This window comes from Typopeltis vanoorti, chromosome 9, assembly GCF_054136105.1.
Source record: "Typopeltis vanoorti isolate ZY-2024b chromosome 9, IOZ_Tvanoo_1.0, whole genome shotgun sequence".
Taxonomy (NCBI): domain Eukaryota; kingdom Metazoa; phylum Arthropoda; class Arachnida; order Uropygi; family Thelyphonidae; genus Typopeltis; species Typopeltis vanoorti.
This window is the reverse complement of record NC_143557.1, coordinates 98,216,383-98,240,593: the sequence shown is the minus strand read 5'-3', so window position 1 is coordinate 98,240,593 and position 24,211 is coordinate 98,216,383.

Here is a 24,211-nt window from a genome sequence, read left to right as displayed (position 1 = left end):
GATGAAGATAAGTGACGTCATTTGTTAGTTGTAAATAAGTGACATTATTGTCTTGAATGGAAAGGAAGATATATTAGTGGATAAGGAATCGTGTCGTGATTGGTGGGACACTTCTGACCAGATCAAGATCAAGATAAGATAAGGAATCGTGACGTGGATTGTGTTATTTTAGACTTTGGAATGTTTGGAATTTCGCTGGGGGCCCTCGTCTGTCAGGGACATTAGGTGGTGTGTGTTTGGTTCGTTTATAGTATTGTGGGTGTTCATTTAGGATGATATTTAGAGATAAGAATCGTGACGTTATGTGTTTGGAAATTTCTGGGGAACATATGTCTCTCTGTGATATCACATGGTGTTTTGGTTTGGCCATGGAATTGTGGGCGATGTTTTTCAGATAAGATAACTTGGAATTTTCCAAGGGTAACACACATCCGTCATTGTCGTCATGTTTTGTGTTTGGTTGTCACTAATGGGTGCACTAATTTTCCAATATATTTTGGGGTATTTCTTTCCTGTTGAAGGTTGGAAATTCTTAGAGTAGAGTCTAGTGGCGGCAGTGTTTCGAGATTTTCTGAATAATATAATTATATGCTGGTGTCCCTCAAACACACACTTTTTTCTTTTTTTCCATAGCTCATCCGTACTTTCTTCTATATTCATATTCTAATTCAAATTCATATTTTATTCATAATTCATCCGAATATTTTGATTTGTCTAAAATGAAGATCTTAAAGTTCAATAAATAAAAAAATCGTGTGTGAATTCACGGTGATTTCAAAAGTGATCTTACTTAAACATACATAACACATCAAAGACACTGTTTGTTCTTTTTTTAGATATTTATTTCACAGATATTATTTACAATGCAATATGCAGAAATAGGAATTTACAGATATCACCAATGCATATGGTGTTTTTCTTGTCGTAACATTTCTTTGATGAGGCATGTGTGATTGCCTGATTTTGATACTGCTTCCCAGATGAGTATGGCAATTTCCACGTACATTAATATTAGCAGCACTGCTATAAAAGCAAGTATCTGCCACTTTTGCGATAGTTCTTGATTTACACCGGCAAAGAAAAAAACACTTATTGTTAGTAATGGAAAGTTAGCAGATTACTATAATGCTAATACAATAGTTAGTTTTGGATGTATCAAAGCTTTACAGAAAGATACAAATTTGCCACATGAAACCGTGAAAAGTTGGTTAGCAACACAACCTACTTATGTGAGACATAAACCCATTAGAAGAAAGTTTAAACGCAATGAAATCAACGTCCCGACATTTTTACACACTTTTCAATGCGATTTGGCAGATATGTCATCCCATGCAAAAGAGAATGGGGGGTGTGTTTCCTTCTTGTATGCAGTGATTGTTTTCCCCGATTTTCGTGGGTTCGAACACTGAAGAAGAAATCAGCAGACGCTGTTGTTAATGCTTTCGAGTCTATTTTTAAAGAGGAAGTGCCATGTTACATAAACACTGATCAAGGAAAAGAGTTTCAACAAGAAAGTTCGTACATTGTTTAAGAACCATAATATTCATTTCTACACTACCAGGAGCGAAATGAAAGCACCCATTGCAGAAAGATTTATCAGAACATTGAAAAAAAGATCACGAAAGTTTTCCCGACCCTTGTATATACTTATAACCTCACACCACACCACACTATCGGTATGGCTCCTTTGGAAGTTAACCTTCACAACGAGGATCATGTTTTGAAATATTTGTACGGAACCCAAGAGGAGACTACCAAACCATAATTTCAAGTAGGTGATAGTGTGGGTTTATGTGATGATACCCACATATTTAGAAAAGGGTATTGGGGGTAACTGGACACGAGAATTGTTCACTATTGCTCAAGTTATTAATAGAAACCCTGTAGTATATAGAGTTCGCAGTCGGGACAGAGAGATAGTGGAGGGAACTTTCTATGAACCTCAACTGCAAAAGGCTAATATACCCAATGAACTTCCGGAAGACGTTATCTAATCGAACAAGTACTTAAACACCGCAAAGAGAGAGGAAAGCTTCAGTATTTTGTTAAGCGGCTCGGTTGTCCCCCATCGTATAATTCTTGGGTTCGTAGCGGAGATGTTTTACTTAACCCTTTCCAGTAACGTCAGTATGAAAATGTTTCCTACAAACACGCAAACGAAATTTCAAGTGGAATTACCACACGAGATCAGACTTAAAGGTAAATGGAGAGTTGCTCTTGCCGAAATTCATCTTCCGGGAGAATTTAATAACATCGATTCCGGTTACGATGAGTTTCATATGATACATGCAGTTGGAGGAGGAGGAGGAGGAGTCATCACTATCGACAACAACAACATCACAGGAAATAAAGTTTTCGAAGAGTCTAAATAAAAATTTTACAAAGTGTACAAGATTCCATATGGCAGTTACAATTCACCCTCTGAACTTCTTCAAGTAGTGTTTGATGTGCGTTCTATGATTACTGGAAAAAAGAACCCAAACAACACCATTTCTCTGACAGTCCCAAAAGATTACAACCTGTTGTTTCCCAAGGAGGCCTTGGGTTTGGGCCTTCTACTGGGTTTTAATCAGATTGGTGTTGATATAAAGAGGGGTGTAGCCGCATATTTTGCTTTTTCTGATTTAATCCAAGAACAGAGAGTTGGTGATATATGTGCACCATTGTTACGAGTTGTTCAGTGCAGCACCAAGTGTTCCTTCGTTTTTTCTCAACCTGATTATTATCCGTTACGAAAACAAACATTTCAGTCAATTAGCATTGAAATTCGTTCTGACAGCAGCGAGTTGTTCCACTTTCGTGGCGGCAAGACAATAGTTAAATTACAGTTCCGACAAGTGAAGGATGACTGCTTATCTCAGATATTACACAATGCAGACAGGTGGGGCTCAAATGTTTACGGGGACCTCCAATACAGCGTGGGTACGGATTAGGTAGCATTTTCAGAAGTGCCGTCTCCTTTCTAAGTCCACTTTTAAAACCTGCAGCTCAATTTGTCGGTCGTCAAGCCTTAAAAGCCGGTCAGCATATTATAGGAGATGTACCGGAAGGGGAACCTGTATGTCAAGCCTTTATAAACAGAGCATCAGAAGCTGGGAAAACCATTACTTCAGAGAGGTCAAGGAAGCAAGAAGAAAAAAACGAATACTAAAAAACGCAAGTGAGATGACATCTTTTGCTGAGGATATGATGCCAGAGTTGGATCTTTTTTCCCACCCTAGTGTCAACATGTGTGTGGAAAGAAGTTCTTATGTCACTTACCAACCAATATCCAGTACTGACAGTGGAGGTCCTGTGGAATTTTGCATACCAGGTACATCTGAAGAATACTTGAATTTGGGAAAATCATACCTACGCGTTCGTGTGCGCATCACTGACAATGATAATAAACCTATTGAAGAGTCTTCAGTTGGTGTTGTGAATAATTTTTTCCATTCCCTGTTCAGTCAAATTGACTTTTTTCTCCAAGATAAACTAGTGACTGTGGCATCAGCCCCGTATCCTTATAGGGCTTATATTGAAAACCTACTAAATTATGACAGAGATGCTAAAAACAGTCAACTGACAAATGAACTATTTATTAAAGATGATGTGGCTAATGTTAGTAATATGTTTACAAAAAGTGAATGTGGGATGCGTAGACGAGAAGTTCGAATTAACCAATCGAAAAGTGTCGAGATGCTTGAGCGAATACACGCTGACATCATGCATAAAGACCGGTATTTGATCAACAACGTTTCTGTTCGTGTTCGTATGGTTCGCAGTTCTCCCGAATTTTGTTTACTGACTGCAAATGCTGATGCTAAGGCTTTGGGGAAGAATATTTTTAAAAGGTGACTCTACTGAGACAATTTGGTGTTTGGGAGCGGGGTTGATAAAACAAACTTCACGATCGGAATAAAGTGATTTAATTAAAAATATAAAAATAAAAATCAAGACATATTTCATAAAATATATAGAATATTCGAATTAGTAATTAAAAGAAAGTTAAAAAAATGAGTGATAAAATAACAGCGTTTTCGTGTAATTCTAATTCTAACACTAATGATGTTATTGTTTGTGCGTAGCTATAGCAATTCACGACTTCCCATGACGATGTACAGTCCTGCCATCTAGCGACGATAAATCACGAAAGCAGCGAAGTTATTTTCGTTAGCGATGAAAATACAAATGCTATGAGCATAATTATTACAGTATAATGATTAAAAACATCATATTACATATAATTAATATTCTTAAGCTTTTATTATGTTGGCATTATTATGTGAATGAATATTAAATAGATAATACCATGAAATATATAATGAATATATTCAATATTTGTTTATCATAATTGTTATTGTTTAGAAATGTTTTCTTGTATAAATGATTTTAAATCTTATGAAACCTTTAACAATGTATGTATTAAGATATTTTAATGATTTATGGATAGTAAATGTAGTTAAGACTGTGCCTCATGATAACAATAGCCCATCAGTATCCAGAAGGCTGTTTAATCTAAAGAGTGCATTTCCAAGTGGTATTCACGTGAATACAGGCAGCTAACTACCTATTTTGCCGTAAACATCAATTTTCCAACAAACAGTATTAATCTCTGGATAACTGACCTTATCCGTATCATTTTTAATCTCTACCTTTGACTAGGGTTCATATATTTAAAAAACAAAATAAAATAAGGAACACTTTCGGTTTGAATAAACCAATATATATATATATTTTTTTTTGCTTTTCTTACTTACGAACATCAAAAAAGGGAAAAGAATTTAATTAATTATAGCAATCTTAAAATTGAACTTTAAACAATATTAAATCGTTGATCTTTGCCTGTGATATACTTCTCAGATGACTGTATTTTCTCAAGTAAAGAATGATTATGTTTTACCAAGTTATGAAATTCCACACAGTCTTTATTGAAAAACACTTTAACAATGAGCATAGCTTTCACCGTTTATACAGATGACCTATTCTTTTCGTATGTCCATAAGGAGTTCATCTGGGAAAACAGTCTATCAATAATAGCATTTGTGCAAGGAATGCAGCAGAAGAACTCAACAATCTTCTTCAAATTTATTAATTCATTTACTCCAACACTGTTGAATAATTCATACCAAAAATATCCTGTAGATTTTGCTTTAATTTCTTCTTTCTTCTCTCTAATTGCCTTTTCAAGATCATCACCTCATCAAAAATTTCAGTTTCATTGATTTTTGTGTTTGGGCAGACTTCTTCAATAGTTGTTACATTTTTCTGCACACTTTTCCAACTGAGACTGGCTTCTGGATTCTTCAATAAAATCCAAGACAAACTTTCAAAAGTCAGAGTGTCAGAAGACTATTCTTGGATGTATTTTATACAGGTGTTATAAAATTCATTTTTATAATTACCATACTTCTTCCTAGTGATGAGTCCATCTTCAATTAATGCCTTCAGTAAGGACTGTTCTTTTCTTGTTGCAAAATCATTATCTCGTCTCTGCTGAAGTTTCTCTAAGAGGCTTTCAATAATGGATTTTGCTTCAACAAGAGTGACTTTCTCACCTTCGATTGCACAAATTGTTGCATGATACATTTCAAATCGGCATTCTAGAAATGTGGCTATTAGCTATGAAACTGGATTACTAAGAAATTTTTTAGAAGCAATGGTGGTTTATCAATGAAAGAACATATGATTTGAGAACTTCGCACATCTCATTCATCCTTTTGAGAGCAGGGTACAGAGACAACCATTGCATTTTTCAGTGCCCTAACACTGTCTTGTACTCAGTATTTAAAAAGTCACAAAAACCTTTGAGTGTATGCACTCTAGCAGTATATATATAAAAATGCTGATGTAATTTTTCAATGACAGCTTGAACGTCCATGGGCAATGTATCAGCTGCATATTGTATAGCATTATTTATGATATGGGATGAACAACCAACTCCTATCAATGTACAATTCAATTTTGATTTCAATTTATGAAAAACATTGTTATTTCCTCTTCTGGAACTTCCACCAAAATTTATATTAGTATTATCTGCTGACAAGGCAAGAACTTTCTTTTCAATATTCCACTTTGTCACTAGTTGCCATACATATTCTGTAAGTTGGTCTGCAGTTTCACACGGTAAATCTAAAAACTCTAGAACCATAGTTTTGATGGCCTCTTCTGATATGAAGTATCGAATTAGAAGTGGAACTATTTTCAAAGCACTGTGGTTAGAACCGTCTATCATTATTGACACATACTTAGCTTTCTCAAGTTCGTTTTTGAAAACAGCCATTGCATAAGGTGCTAATACACTCACAATTATAGCTTGAATCTTCTTTTGACCGCAAGTGAACTTTTTGTCATATAGTTTCCGGATTATTTTCGATGGGCAGTCCATCGAACTGAAACTCTGGTTGTGCATGGATACATGCAGAGCCGGCACTAGGGTCTTTGCCGCCCGCATGCAATTTCTATCTAAGCGCCCCTGTAACGATCCGGGAGTGTGTGGTTCTTTTAATAATAAAAATGTAAATTATTTGAAATTTCTTAAATAAATTTTGACAGAACAGCCATACGTTGGTTTGCTAAATGTAACGAACCGGGGGTTTGACTAGGCAGGATAATCATTAAAAACCCGAATAACCAAAAAATTCTCAAAAGTTAAAGCAAATTTTGATAAGCCACTTTACTTTAATCTTTGAATATAATGATACAGGGATTATAGCCTTCTCACCGACCCAAATCGCTAACAAAATTAAAATGAATTTTAATTAAAGTTAAAATTTATTTGAACTAAATTTTAAAAAATTCTTGCAATTTACAAGTTACTAAATTCTTAGTAACTTATAAAATTTTTTTAATAATTTTTATAAGTGGAACTATCTTTTAGGAAAATAAAATAAACTCAAGATAGATGAGTAAATCAGAAAAGAATTCAGAAATAATTAGAACATTTAATATAAGTATTCAAAAAAAATATCTTTACAGAATAACAAAACAAATTAAATTACAGTAACATACTTGAATTTTTTTTAATTAAAATTTTAAGGTGTTTGATTTCATATTCACAAAATGAAATAATGGTCTTAACGTCTAATTATGCACATATATCATTTTCAATAGCTATTAACGCCAAACTAACAAGACTTTTTTGTGACATACTTGTTCTTAAGTAGGTTTTAATAAATTTCAACTTGGAAAAGGAACGTTCACCGCTCGCTACACTAACAGTTAAGCTTAATAGTATTCTTAAAGCAATTGAAAAGTTAGGCAAAAGATAAATTATTGGACACAATAAAATTAAGAATATCGAAAGGACTATTGAATATTTTAATTATCCTTCCAAAAAATATCCCAGAAAGCACATAACTCGTCATATAGTTCTATTGCGTTTACGTCTTTATTGTTGCCGTCCTTCAAGAGAATCTCTAAATCGCCTAAATTTTTTCGTAAATCTTCGTTATTAATTTGCAGTAATCTATACAAGAAATTGAAATTATCATAATATATTTTTAGTTGTTCAAAACGTTCTATTAACGAACACATTGCAACGACTAGAAGTGTATAAAACACATTGACCCTAAATTTATCTTCTGGGGATTGTGGCGTTTCATCATGATATCAGCTCTTAGTCAAATTATCGTGTCTTCCTTCGTCGTCGAACTTTTGTACCAGTTTTAAATTCTTGTTCTTCATCCATCTCATCACTCAGTTCTTTTGCCGTTTTTAGAACTTCTTTAAAATTTGTATCTGATAAATTCTCTTGTAAGAACATTTTTAAATGTTCGATAGATTCCAAAGCAATTGTAATGTTCATATTTTGTCTTGAAGCATTTTACTCACAGGGTTTATTCTGTTAAGTAAATCATGCCAAGTTATAAGAGAGCAAATAAATTTCTAGTCCTTCATTTTAGCGCATAATGTTTGTGCTTCATGCTGAGTTTCTTTATTATAATTTGCATTATTTAAAATTTCAAAAAGCGCATCATAAATTTCTCCTAACTGATATCGTAGATGGCGGATTGCATTAATTTTACTTTCCCATCGCGTTTCTGATGGCTGTTTCAATGTTAATTTTTTTACGAACTTTAAAAGGATTGCCCAACGTTTGTAAGAGAATGAAATGAAATTTTATATTTCTTGAATAATTGCAAAGAAACTAATTGTATCTGCATTCACTTTGGCTGCATCGTTAATGATTAAATTTAGAGTATGAGCCGCACATGGCACGTAAAAAGCACGAGGATTTTTGTTCGAAAGCAAATTTTGGAGCCCATATTTTTTCCCTTTCATATTAGCCCCATTGTCATACCCTTAACCTCGCATGTCTTCAATGGGAATGTTCCATTACTGTTGTACATAAACCACGTCCTGTGGAATCTGAAATATCTGCAAAACCCTAAAAGGTTTTCCCTGATCTTGACAAGTCCATTGTCACAGGAAATAAAGCGAACAATAATGGTCATTTGTTCTGTTTTACTTGCATCAGGTGTGCAATCTAAAATTATGGAATAATATTTAGATTTTTGAATTGATAATAAAATTGTATCCTGATTGCGTTACTTAAAGTTTCCAATATTTCATTTTGACTGTCTTTACTCAAATAGTGTACCCTACTGTTTCGTTGTAGGGCCCTTTCAAGATGATTTTCCATAACGGGATCAAACATAGCAAACAGTTCGACTAATTTTAAAAAAATTGCCGTTATTCCTTTCTATTAATTTATCAGATGATCCGCGAAAAGCTAAATTTCGGCTACCAAGGAATTTTATAATTTCAATCAAGCGTTCTAAAACACTCGTCCAATGTTTCTTTTCCATTTCATACATGCTTTGAGTCTGGAAATCAATAGTATTTTTTTTTATTTTAATTTTTTTATCAAGTTCCTTCCATTTTAAGAAATTTTTCATGTGATTTAAACTAGATCACATATGGTGATCTAGATACATATGGTCGTAAATTTGGCGACACGTATTATAATAAATAAATGAAAAACGGGAGCTCGTGCCAAGAATATGGCTCATTTATTCCGAAACTTTAAATTCTGTTTTTTGCTTTTGTTGCAAACTTCTCGCACCTACTGAATCAACTGAATCACCTACTGAGTCTTGTAGAAGGTTATAACGATTGGAGAAATGTACGAAAATTCGTTTCTGCGCATAAAAACCGTTCACCGTTTCACTTTAGATAGACTGCAGTAGACACAACATTCTGCAGGCAAGCATTTAGCCTGCTCTCGCTGCAAAATTGTAAACAGCCGGCTAATCGAAGAGGCGACAATATACTTTTTTTTTGTTTTAAATTTTATTCGATGTAGCCGGCCTTATTTATTTTAATAATGATCATTCTAAGAATTTTTTGTTTTTATGATAAAAATATTGTTTCTTAAAAATTAACTTATGAACCGTTCCCTGGCGGCGGCATCCCCATCGTAGCGGCGCCCGCATGCACCGCATGCTCTGCATGCCCGCTTCTGTCTTCCCTGCAAACATGATATGCAAATGAAGCTTCATCAGCTGCAAGATTTCTTTCCATTTCACCCATTGTTTTTTTAGAAAAATAATCTGACCCTTTACTATTTACACTTGCATTTTCTGCTAATTTGAGTCTCTTCGTAGCGATGTGCTGCGTGATGTGTGACCGACCGCCGTGTTGTATGTTGAATATTGCATTACATTATGTACATTTTTTCACTTTCTCGTCGACTCTGCCATCACAATTACATGGTATAATAAAAGGGTATTCAGTCCTTAGCTTTTCTATGAGAACACACTTTCTCTTCGGCATTTTAAAGGCATATAAAATAATAAAACTAATTACATTTCATAACAGATCTGTGTCATATCATATAAGCCGTGCTTAGTTATTACAACGTCCACTAGTTGCATTATTCTCGCAACATGTCAGTATTGTCAATTGATAAGACAATTTTATGATCAATAACTAATATCGATTTCTTGGCAATTACATGTTTTATGTTTAAGAATGGGAATGTTAAACACAAATCCACAAATTACGGGACAATTCTGTGTCCCAAAGAGTTTTTTATCGGGACGCCACGACACAAACTCGTAATAAGGGACAATCCCGTAAAATACGGGACGTATACGAACCCTACCTTTGAGGGCTGCAACAATCAGCATATGTAAATACCATAATTTCTTCTCGTGGTATTGCCAAGGTGTTAATTTGGCAAATATTCACGCTACGAAACACATTTTTGCTGGTATTTTATGACGCTGTTGAGAGTACGGTAGAGAAAATTATGTTTAAAGTCCAAATTTTGTCAAATGATTTGCATATATTATGATCTTACCATCTCATCTCATTCGTTTTTTTTTAATATATTGTATAACTAAGGTTATCCCTTTTTAAGAGTGAAAAGCTACCTAATTTATGTACCATTTCTGTCAATAAAAACTGGCATTCCTGGTGCTCGTTATGCTTTTTTATATATTTTACATCTCGCATACGAGCTTACAATTTAGGAAGCTCGCACACGAGCTTCCTAAATTGTAAAAATTATGGAATTTTTTAGATTCTACTCCAGTAATGAACAACAATTTGAACAATATACTCAGGGCCAGTGGAAGTGGGCATGTAGAGCATGCGGTGCATGCGAGCGCTGCTACGAAGGGGGAGCTGCAGGCGGGGCACAGTTTATAAGTTCATTTTTAAGAAACAAACTTTTTATCATAAAAAAGAAAAAAATTCTTAAAATGATCAATATTAATTTTTTCACACATTTTATCAATATAAAAATTAAAAAAATTGTATATTGCCGGTTGTTTACAATTTTGCATCGAGAGCAGGCTAAATGCTTGCCTGCAGAATCTAAAGTGAAACGGTAAAACGTTTTTATGCGCAGAAACGAATTTTCGTACAAAACATTTGTTGCTACATAACCAGTCATATGGTACTGTAAAAACTCGATTGTAGCTTAAATATCCCAAAGTACATTACATACGATTGTTTACTTAGGTTAAGTCCCATGTGAATATTGTAAAAATAACCTTTCTTTGTCTCTGTATAGTTTGGTTTAGATGTTATTGTAAATAACACTCTGGAAGTTAACTGTATATACTGCTTTAATAAGAATATGTTAGAGTGTTAAAAACAAAAAAAAGGCAATGTTTTTATCGCCGAAGTTGCATGTAATAGATCTACATGGCGGCATTAGAAAGATTGTTATTAAAATTTGTTTGTATGAGAAAGGCTTGCAGGCTCTAAGTGTAAACATTTGCTAAGTCATTCAGAAAGGTTTAAATAACTTTCCAATGGCCTGCAACTTACAATTAAAAGAAAGCGGAGGAGAACAAAAGGTGTGCCGAACTTGAAACTTAAGATGAAAGAATCATACTGATTCTTTGGAGATTGCCAAACTTCATGCAAGGTCTCAGAGGAGGTATAATAAAATGGGACTGAAGCAAACAGAAGAGGCTGCCCGGATCCAGAGATTGCTGCAGAAGTAAAGGGGGCCCAGTTCCAGAGACGTCCACAGAGAGACAGGAGAGGCTGCTCAGTTCCAGACGCTGTCAAAGAGGAGGTTGCCCGGTTCCAGACATTGCTAAAGCCACCTGGTCCCAGACGTTGCCGAAGAGAGACAGAGCTGCTCAGTTCCAGACATCGTCAGAGAGCATCCAAGATGCAGACATTGGTTGAGAGAGGAGTTTTCCGCTTCCAGAAAGGAGCTTCTCGGTTCGAGACATTGCTAGAGAGAAACGACTTCTAGGCCACAGACAGGGCTTTCAAATTGCTGAAAGGAGAACTCCCAAACGCTGTAGAAGAGAAACATTTTCAGTCCAGAGAGGGATGCTGATTGGCAGTTGACGGCAGTTTCATTTTTTCTTGGAGGCAGCATTTTCAGTTTTTTAGAGGCGGAAATTCAGGCTACTTGAAACAACAGTCATCCAGGCATTTTCGGCGAGCTCAAGTAGAGGAAAAAAAATCGAGGCAAATTTCCCGAAGTACCTTCGCTCGTAAGTTTTTCTTTTCGCTGTGGGAGAATAACATTTCTCTGAATCTGTACGAGTCCCGCTATGCTCCCGATGAGATATAGCCGAAGCCAAAATTCCAGATGATGATCTGAGATGAAAGAATTGCCATAGAACTTTTAGTGAAAGACTTTTGACTGATTGTGAGATACAGAGCCTTTTTAAGTTCAAAACTTTTATATAATTCCTCTTATAGCTGTATTAGAAAGACTTTTAAGATATATGTTTAATAAGGTTAAGAAGTGTCCTTAAGAGAATCAATTGGCATGTTAGAAGTTGGTATCAAATTTGTAAAGAAAACTTAACAGAGAGATTTAGGTAACCTCTTTGCGAGTAAGCTTGGTGTTTAGTGAGTAAAATTTGTAAACTGAGAGTAGATAACTTTTCGTGTTAAAGAAAGTATTTAAAGTTGAAGAAAAAGGGTTCTAAATTTTGCTAAAGAGTTTTATAGAAGGATAGAGAAAGCAATCTCCCTAATGTTTGAATTCGTGTACATTTCATAGTAATTTAAATAAATGTTATTTGACTTTCTTGTAAACATAGCACATGATAAACATAAAGTTTACAATGTCACAGTAATGACAGTAGATTTATAACAGTACGCATCTCAGTAGGCTACTGACAGTAGTGCAGTGTGGACTATTGTTTTGTCTCTGTGTCATGCTGTGTAATAATTTCTTGTGGGTATAAAATAGAAATGGAATCAAAAATTTTAAAAAGTTATCCGGTGCACAAAATCGTAAGCATTATGCTGCGAAAGAAGCAGATATTAAGAAACAAACTGGGGCTCTTAATAAATTTGTTAAAATATTAAAATATTCTGATGCAGATTGTAACCAACTCGATAGATCAGAAATCAGAGTTGATACATCATCCAGTTTGCATGAAAGTACTATTGCAACTATTGAACAAAAAACAAAATGCAGGTTTTAAGTGAAAAACAGGAGAAGATTTAGTTGTAGGTGACCATGACTTACAGAGACTAACAATGTGTTAGTCTCTGTAAATTTAGAAGATCCAGGTGAATGGGGAAATATTGATGAAAAATTATGAGTTATTTTAATTGAAATGGGGCCTGTTCAAAAGAAAAATATAATATATCCCAGAGATACATATGGTCGTAAATTTGGCGACACGTATTATAATTGAAAAATGGAAAACGAGGAGCTCGTGCCAAGAACATGGCTCATTTATTCCGAAACTTTAAATGCTATTTTTGCTTTTGTTGTAAATGTTTCGCACCTACTGAATCAAGTAGTCTTATAAAAGGTTATAACGATTGGAGAAATGTAAGTATAACTTTGAATAGACATGAGACTAGTTTAACTCACATCAGAAATTTCTTAAAATGGAAGGAACTTGATAAAAATTAAAAAAACAAAACTACTATTGATTTCTAGACTCAAAGTATGCATAAAATGGAAAATAAACATTGGACGAGTGTTTTAAAATGCTTGATTGAAATTATAAAATTCCTTGGTAGCCAAAATTTAGCTTTTCGCAGATCATCTGATGAATTATATGAAAGGAATAACGGCAATTTTTTAAAATTAGTCAAACTGTTTGCGAACTTTGATCCCGTTATGGAAAATCATGTTGAAAGGGCCTTACAAGGAAACAATAAGGTACACTATTTGAGTAAAGACAATCAAAATGAAATATTGGAAACTTTAAGTAACGCAATCAGGGATACAATTTTATTATCAATTCGAAAATCTAAATATTATTCCATAATATTAGACTGCACACCTGATGCAAGTAAAACAGAACAAATGACCATTATTATTGGCTTTGTTTCCTGTGACAATGGAATTGTCATGATCAGGGAAAACGTTTTAGTTTTGCAGATGCATCAGATTCCACAAGACTTGGTTTATGTACAACAATAGTGGAACAACTGGAAAAATGGAACATTCCCATTGAAGACATGCGAGGTTAAGGGTATGACAATGGGGCAAATATGAAAGGGAAAATATATGGGCAACAAAATTTGCTTTTGAACAAAAATCCTCGAGCTTTTTACGTGCCATGTGCTGCTCATACTCTAAATTTAATCATTAACGATGCAGCCAAAGTGAATGCAGATGCAATTAGTTTCTTTGCAATTATTCAAGAAATATACAATTTCTTTTTATTCTCTTACAAACGTTGGGCAATCCTTTTAAAGTTGGTGAAAAATTTGACATTGAAATACCCATCAGAAACGCGATGGGAGTGTAAAATTAATTCAATCCGCCCTCTACGATATCAGTTAGGAGAAATTTACGATGCACTTTTCGAAATTTTAAATAATGAAGATTTTAATAAAGAAACTCATCACGAAGCAAAAAACATTATGTGCTAAAATAAAGGACTACAAATTTATTTGCTCTCTTATAACTTGGCATGATTTACTTAACAGAATAAAGTCTGTGAGTAAAATGCTTCAAGTCAAAAATATGAACATTTCACCTGCTTTAGAATCTATCGAAAACTTAAAAATATTCTTACAAGAGTATCGATCAGATACAAATTTTAAAGAAGTTCTAAAAATGGCAAAAGAACTGAGTGAAGAAGTGGATGGAGTCGTAAGAATGCTCCTTCGACAGTCTTATTAAATTGAGTTATTTAATTAACAGCACTCTACTGTTTACTCATGATAAAACCATGCAATCAAGAGTAAGTATTGTTTAAATCGCACCATGGAGAACAAGAATTTAAAACTGGTAATGGAAGTTCGACGATGAAAGCAGACACCACTATTTGACTACGAGCATCATGACGAAACGCCACAATCGCCAGAAGATAAATTTAGAGTGAATGTGTTTTATACACTTCTAGACGTTGCAATGTGTTCGTTAATAGAACGTTTTGAACAACTAAAAACATATTATGATAATTTCAATTTATTGTATAGATTACTAGCAGGGGCGCGCCAGTAGTGTCCGGCGCCTGTGTGCAAAACTTTAGTTGGCTCCCCTATCTCCCCCCTCCAATAAAAAATCACTTTAAAAAAACGTTTTTTTTTTTTTTTTTTTTTAAGTATTTCCTCCTCTTTGGCGCCTTTACTATCCTGGCCCCTGTGTGCGTCGCACACATTGCACATCTGGTCGGCTTGCCCCTGATTACTACAAATTAATAACGAAGATTTACGAAAAATTTGTGACGATTTAGAGATTCTCTTGAAGGACGTCGACAATAAAGACGTAAATGCAATAGAACTATAGGACGAGTTATGGGCTTTCCGGAATATTTTTCGGAAGGTTAATTTAAATATCCAAAATCCTTTCGATATTCTTAATTTTATTGTGTCTAATAATTTATCTTTCCCAAACTTTTCAATTGCTTTAAGAATACTATTAACTTTACCCGTTAGTGTAGCGAGCGGTGAAAGGGCAATCAATTTTAATCAATTTCAACTCGGAAAAGGAACTTGAACGCATTCCTTTTCCAAGTTGAAATTGATTAAAACCTACTTAAGAACAAGTATGTCACAAAAAAGGCTTGTTAGTTTGGCGTTAATAGCTATTGAAAATGATATATGTGCAGAATTAGACGTTAAGACCATTATTTCTAATTTTGTGAATATGAAATCAAGAACCCTAAAATTTTAATAAAAAATTTCAAGTATTTTATGTAAATTAATTTATTTTTTGTTATTCTGTAAAGATTTTATTTTTTGAATACTTATATTAAATGTTCTAATTATTTCTGAATTCTTTTCTTATTTTCTCATCTACCTTGAGTTTCTTTTATATATTTTCCTAACAGATAGTTCCACTTAAAAAAATTATTAAAAAAAATTCACAAGTTACTAAAAATTTAGTAAAATGGAAGAATTTTTTAAACTTTAGTTCAAATAAATTTTAACTTTAATTAAAATTCATTTTAATTTTGTTAGCGATTCAAGTCGGTGAGAAGGCTATAAGTCCTGTATCATTATATTCAACGATTAAAGTGAAGTTGCTTTATCAAAATTTGCTTTAACTTTTGAGAATTTTTTGAATATTCGGGTTTTTAATGATTATCCTGCCTAGTCAACACCCCCGGTTCGTTACATTTAGCGAACCAACGTGTGACTGTTCTGTCAAAATTTATTTAAGAAATTTCAAATAATTTAAATTTTTATTATCGTAGAAGAACCACACACACCCGGGTCGTTACAGGGGTGCTTAATTTGCATGCGGGCGGCAAAGACCCTAGCGCCGGGACTGAATATACTCACTATCTTTCAAGTCTAATCTGTTGCCAAAAACTTTCCTAGTCTTTTCGAATCCCTTTGATGGACACATTTCTATACGTAATTAAAATCGCAACAAATAAAAGTTAATTGTTCTGTTCGAGGTTGTTAGCAATTCAGAAACAGTCACCGTTAACAGTATCGTTTATGCTCGCGCATTGCGAATGATCTATTGTTGCAACATAAAACGAAATCATGACGTAGTTTTAAATAAAATGGAACATTATTTTTATTTATGATGTAAATACGAAGTTAAAATGAAACATTTTTAAGTAGCGATAACCGTTTAAAATTAAAAACTGCAAATAAACAATACAAAGTTGTTTATTATTATTATTATTATTATTATTATTATTAATCTTTAATTATCTTTCAATTCTCATTTTTTAAATTAAAATCTGTATTTTATTTTTATTTATTTATTTACTTTTTTACTGAGGAGTGCGGATATGTGTTGATGGTTTCCCTTTACAAGACTGTCAAATTTCAAGCGAAGCTTAAAAGGTTGAAGTGTGTGTGTGTGGGGGGGAGGTTACAGTGAGAATGGAAGCATTTTTGAGAGCAATTTTCATCTTCTTTTTTCCGTTTTCTGTGAGGTTCAAAAGGGCACTCTCCTATACTTTGATCTCTTTGTTAACAGGGCGAATAATTCATTATTCAAATCCATCACCACACTGGTTTTTGTGGATATCAATTGGTTATACTAATTTTGGCAATTCTTCGGTGATCATGAGCAGTAATCTCGAACACCATCAGCAATTAGAGGAAGCGAAGTTGTTGCAAATTTTCCTTAGACAAATCTTCATATTCTGTTTTTCAATCTCACCGGTTCTTGTATTCTGTCTCTCAGAACTGCAAGTACGAGTGCAGCAAAAAACCTACTTAATAACATTGAATAGCAATTCCATACGACGTCATTGAGCTTTCTTATAAGTTCATCCGCTTGTTTTCCATCGAATTATTGAAGAGTTCTGTTTCAAGCTGAATAAATCTCCAGTCACTCTCTCTTTCTCATCCGAAGCCAAATGTAGAGTAATCGCTTAAAAACGTTTAGCATCTCGGATTTCCTTTGATAATACATAAAATACGAAAGGAAAAAATTACTCAACCTTTAATTGCGATTGAAGTGTTAACAGGTAAAGTTAGAAGTTTTTGTCCTACTTGAATGGAAAACCATTAAACCATGCATAGAGAAAATGTCTGGGATTCCCTTTTTTTTTTTTTTTTTTTGGCTAGATGGGTGAAGCAAGAATGCTTTTCATATTCCCCGTTATCTGTAGAAGAAAATGTATGGATGAGGTAATATAGGGCTATAAGCTATGGGCATGGAAGGAGGATAACAGCAATAGCCGACCCTCAGTTAAAACTTCATTGGATACTGAATAAGTAAAGTCATCTCTAAAAATTAGAACGATCCCTAGACCACTCCATAGTGACCGAAAGACCGCCCAACTCAGCGTTGGCTCCACTCAGTAACCCCCCCCTCCCCAACACCACCACCACCAACGAGCAGAACCGCTCATATTCCAGGGAAAAGCATCCACCGACAAATCCCCTCAGCGGGCCGTGCCGGAGGACACCCTCCCGGAGACTCAAAATATGCCCTCCAGAAATCTAAGCCGCCCCTCACCGGGAGCGAAATTCCGGAAGAAACCTGAGAGAGCAAAACTCTGCGTCCATTTAGTCGTCCCTTACGACACGCATGGATTTACGTCGGTGATACGTAAGTAAAGCCAACCTCTAAAAATTAAGACGATCCCTAGACCACTCAATAGTGGCCGAAAGACCGTCCATCTCAGCGTAGGCTCCACTGAATGATGGCCTTCCACCCACCACCACCAAGCAGAACCGCTCAAATTCAGAAGAAAAGCATTCACCGACAAAGTCCCTTATCGGAAAACACCATCCCCGGAGACTCAAATTGCTCCCTTAAGGCAAAAACCTTAAGAGAGCGAACTCAAACTCTCGAATCTCTGAGTCCATTTTAGTCGCCTTTTATGACACGCATGGATTTACGTCTGCGCTATTCTTATCCCGGTGACCACACGTGGAGTGAGGTTTCGGTCCTTATCCTTATAAGGACTGGCTTAAAGGGACGAAGCAAGAATGCTTTTCATCTTCCCCGTTATCTGTAGAGGAGAGTGTAGGGATAAGGTGTTATTGAGCTATTAAAGCTCTGATCATGGCAGGAGGGTAACAGCAATAGCCGAGCCTCAGTTAGAACTTCATTGGCTACAGCATTGCCATGCATTATCTTCCAAGGCTATTGGATTGAACGAATCAATCGAATCACTCAGTTCCGAGGTTTCGGTGAATTAAGAGTTATTCTTTATATATCATTGTCTTATGCTTTAAAGGGGTGTTTATTGAATATCACATTTTTTTTCACAGAAACCTATCAAAAAATGAATTATTTTAATTTTTATAGTATTTATTTTTTTAAAATTTATATTAAATTTATTTATTTATTTAAATGAAGGGTAAATTATCTTACCTGTAAAGCTAATTACTGAAACAGACATATCGTCCTCATGCAAGTATATCGAACTTGCTCAGATCACATGATCGTTTTATCAACGAAATGAATTATCGTATAAGATACGTAAAAAATAAAAAATATATATATATTTATATTTACACACACACATACATATGCTATCGTACATTTTTGTTTACCAGTTGGGTTTCATTGTTTGTTGACTTTGGCTTTATTCTTCTTTCCTTGTGATTCTGATATTCAAAAAACTTGTTTTTAAGTTTTCTGCGTAAGGATTGAGATAAAAAAGGTTTCATTTTCATGAAGTTTCTGTGCGTATATATTCATATTAAGATTACTAAAAGAGTCCTGAGGGATTTTTTTTTTTTAATTTATTTTTCTTCTTCATTTCGCAAATCTTGCAGTGCTCAAACATTCCAAGTTCAAGTTTTTTCATAACAAATGTCTTAAACGTTTTCTCTCTCTTGGCATTCTCCACTCAACCTCGATTACTTCAAAGCAACCAGAACAGCTGTCTTATTTGTCGCAAGAAAGATCTCACTTGATCACATTTGGTAATGTCCAGATCGGCAAGACTAGATCAGATTTCTATTTTCTTAGACAGAATAATACCAATCCCTATCGTCTATTCACACATGGCATCCATAGTCTCCTTAGCATCCAATGCACTAATTTTTATATCTGATAAATTCTTAACATCACAAGAAATCCCCCCACCCCCAATCACTAATCCTAGAACATTATTCTCCCATTTGACTAAAATATAAAAATATTTAAATATTTTCAAAAATACAACTGTCGGTTGGCAAGTGTAAATTTCAACTAACCCAAGCCCTTAATTTCTTTATTATTTCTTATTATAATATAATGCGATAAGTTACCTAAAATGGTGTCTAAAATTAAATCATAAAATAAGTGAATACAATTCATAACCAAAGTTAAATATAATATAATATAATATAATTACTAGACTAGCTACTAAAACGAAAATGGAAAACTCAAGTTTGTCATCCTGAAAAACGCAAAGGGCCACAATACACAGTTTACAGTCATCGCAGATAATTCTATAATTAAGGGGGTGAAAGATGGTAGAGTAATTAATGCATGTTATCCAGGGTCAAAGATTAGGGATATAATTGAGACTGTGAAGTTTCAGAGGGATAGAGTGAGTGAGATTATTGTAGTTGTGAGGACGAATGATCTAGATAGCGATTCTCAGAAATTATCCCCGTATACCGACGGGGATAATTCACACACAGGGAGGTTAAGGGAAGAAGGGAGCATTGCAATTTATGTGTACTAATTGCTAGAAATATTCGGAATAAGTGTGAAGAATTTTTTGGCATTACTAAGTAAAACATGGCCAAAAATCATAAGAATTAGTGAGACTTGGTTAACCAAGAATGATATAGTAGGGATAGGATGTAATGGATACAGTATTTTCGGGGAGGACAGAGGGTACAGAATGGGAGAGAGGGTTTTGCTAATGAAGACAAAAAGAGTAGAAGTGCCTCAAGATCAGGAATGCAGATAATGATATGATGGTAGTTCATTTGATCTGTTAGGTGTGAGGCAGAGATTAACAGGACGAAATATGTCATCAGTTGCTGCTATAATTAACGGGCTATAAGGGAGACTTTTATCCCTTTAGATTGTATATAAAGCGCTTGAGAAGTATAAACATTTTGCACACTTTTAAGGCAATACCATAAATCTACACTAATATTAATTATTTGTAAATTGAGATATTATTTTTGAAGTTTCTTTGTCTCTCACTCAATCTCTTAACTAATTATAATAAGAATTTCCAAGATCGGAATCTCTTCCAAATCCGAACAGATCCAAGTAAAGGTAATTTTTCAAAAACAAAGATTAGGAGCACAGAAACAGTGTAAAAATGTAAAGCATAGTGGAATTAAACATATGAAATAGTTTTTGAAATTTATACTGTACCGGCGTAATCAATGCCGTGTTTGAAAACTTGTAATCTGTGAATATTTGTTCCGATTTTTTTTTTTTTTTTTTTTATGTTGTTCGTTAAATGGAACCAGTAATATCTTGAAGATTTGTGCTGCCATCTATAGCCATATAAGAGTCATAAAACTTTTCACAATATTAATATCAGCTTTGCAATCTTCCTTCATTTACTCTGTAATGAAACAATTAATGTTTAATAAACGACCTTCATTCGCTAAAAAATTAGAACAATGAGTACATTATGAGTACAGGGATTTATACAATTAACAATCTATTATTAAAGATGAACCAAAAAGTCTTGAAATCGGGTATCATATCAAAATGTTGACTTTCATTAGGTGGCTTGGGATTTGATGATTTGAATTAATTAATTAAACTTGACAATTTTGGAATACTCATTAATAAATTAATGATTTCTAATTCTTACTGGTGCAGATTCATGAGGTTATAATTTTCCCGTTAGTACAGATGTTTAGACGTGTTTCTTGTTTATATATATATATATATATATATAATTTAAAAGGATTGAGGTGAGAACAATGTTGATAATTCCACTCTATTTCTTTTTCTAAATAAATTGCTGAAAAATTAATCACGGACATAAAAATTAAGATATATGAGACGAATAATGAGTGTATTAGAGAGAGAGAGAGAGGGAGAGAGAGAGAGAAATAAGGTGGAAATAGACTTCAATATGGCTGGAACTGATTTCAGGTATTTTTGCTAAAAGTAACATAGAATTTGGGATTTGATGTCATTATTATTATTATTATTAATTCCTAATCTAATTTTTGGAAGTGGAGATTACTGATTATTTTCTAATCAACTTTCGGGAAATTTTAATTATTTCCTAATCAAATTTTTATATTGACGTTTTCTACCGAAGATGAGTTAGCTGATCTCATACGGAGGCAGCACAGTTTTCTCCTAGAAACTAGGAGTTTTCGTCTAGATACAAGCAAATCGGTCAGAGAACACACGCAATTAACGGACAAAAATACTATTATTGAATGATAGATGCCTAGTATGTAAATGGTGGATGAGTATTTCAAGTAGTGCAGACATAGGGTTATTTGGTGTAAAGTTCCCTCACGCAATGATTTCTTGAACTCCTTACAAGTGCCACGTTTTATAATAATGATAATAATACATTTTAGGAAAAATTTGATTATTTCTTAGATAAGCTTAATCTAGAAATTTGAGTACTTATTTGGTGCTATGGATAATTTTGGTGATTCTATCGTGATATTGGAAGATTTTTCAGTAGTCGTTCAAAAAAAAAAAAAAATCTAATGAGCCCATATACTTCACGTAATATACGTGAAGTGCTTTTCACGATTGAATGATCGCTCTTTGTATGCTGAAAGACGTGGAATAACAACATTCGTGTCTTTCACATATTCATAAGTGGAACGATCTAAATTCAAATCTTGTCAAGAACTTGATGTACTTATTCCTGCGGAGGTTTCTGTGGTTAAGAAATTCAATATAGTTATTCCGGTTTTTGTGACCATATGTTTATTAAAGAAAACTATTTTTTAAAACTAAACAAGCACTAAAAACAACACCCGACAAGTTTCGTTAGTCGTCAGACTAACATCTTCAGGGGTACAGAGAACTAAAAGTTTAAAGCACAAACTACTAGAAATTACGAAAATTAGTTCGTTTGTTGATATTGTGAACATCTAAGCAGTTCGTTAAAAACCTTGACAGATCTATAGAGCCGTTAAATGCTTGTTAGCTGGAGACAATGCTATTTGTTGTCGCGTTTTGTGGTTCACGCTCACTCTGTCCGAGGTCTGAAATTTACCAATTTCAGACCTCGGATAATTGTGTATTAATGCTTTAAATGATAATTTAACTTCGAGATAATAATGTGACGTGATTTTGCATCATGCAGATACTTGCATGAAAAATAACAAGACCACCCGACGCGCGCACACGCACACACGCATACACACATAATGACATACTTCATTAGAATAACAGAGGTTATATATATATCCATAGTTCAAATACATGACGAGCACCTTTACACTGGCAACATGCCAAGAGCGAGGATATTTAGTGTCATCGCGTGTGGGGACAGTTAAAACTATGGGTAAAAGCTTTCCACTCTAGCGCATTCGCTGGAAGTAGCTGAAGTGAATCCTTCATATGATAATACGGGTATAATGCCGAGGTGTATATTATTAACTACGTGTGTGTGTGTGTGTGTGTGTGTGTCCTTCTCTGGCACAATTGGCGTATTGATATTGAAATTAATATACTTGTATTTTCATTATTATCATGGGAATCTGTATTTGATAGATCTTCAGATTTTAAAAGGATCATCAAATTATGTAGGGATCTTCAAGGTATATTCATATTACATAAATTAATAAAAATCTTTGAGGTTAAGAGTTAAAACACAACTCTTGATTCTGCCAGCCTTTGCCACAGACATTGGAAATTCAATTTTATCCAGCAAAAAAAATTATCCAGCTCTTACATTAGCTGAGTCGGCCAGCCAGGCCGGCAAAAAACGACCGCCCAACGTGAGGTTCGGACCCACGACCCCGAGATTAACAGTCTCGTGCTCTGCCGACTGAGCTAGCCGGGGTTCGATTTGGTCTCCTAGAAGTAATATTTTTCAGAATTAAAAAAATAATAATAAAAGTGTTAGCACTCCTTATTATGGCTACATGTTACAAATATATTTAGTAGATTTTACTAATTTTACTAGATTTAGTGATGAAGATGCCAGTCAGATTGATGAGATGAAATTTTAATTCTATGTAATTATTATTATTGATTTTTAATAATAATAATAATAATAATAATAATAATAATAATAATAATAATAATAATGTATCAGTCTTTATTAGTGATTATTTTCCTATGTATGTATTTTTCATACTTCATATTTACAACGGTCAACATTTAAGTGCTGTATAATTACTCCATTTTCTCTCTAATTTGCAGTCACGTGATAATATCTGCATAGCATCCTTTTCAGTTTTCTATAGGTCTCGAAGTTTCTCCTTGTATTGATGTTACAAATTGTTAGCGACACAACACTATTTCCTTAAGAATCATTTTTCGTCTAAAATATATTTTTTCCCCCCTGTTCCTATTCTAATATTAAGCCAATTATGAAGATAGCCCATACTCTACTGTACGAGATATTCCTGAGTTACCAATCAATTCAATATAAATAAATGAAATCGATGGGCATATAAATGAAATCCTATAATACTAATTCTCATATTTACTAAAAATAAATTAAACTTTTGTTGTGTATCTGTAACATGCTGTAATAATTTAACCCCTTAACATACAAAGACGTCTGTGACAAGTCTTTTGTTTATTGCACCAAAATTGATTTTGAATTTTGGTTTCACATATAAATACAACTGAATATAGACGCTAGACAATCTTGTGCCTATTTCCTTTCAGCGGAGAAAAGTTGCCAAGGCCGTGTATCGGCTATTTCGTTTGCGTTTGCACAAATTCATCATTATTTTTCAAATAATGATGAATTTGATCCAGCAAATGACCCTCGCCCAAAACTCG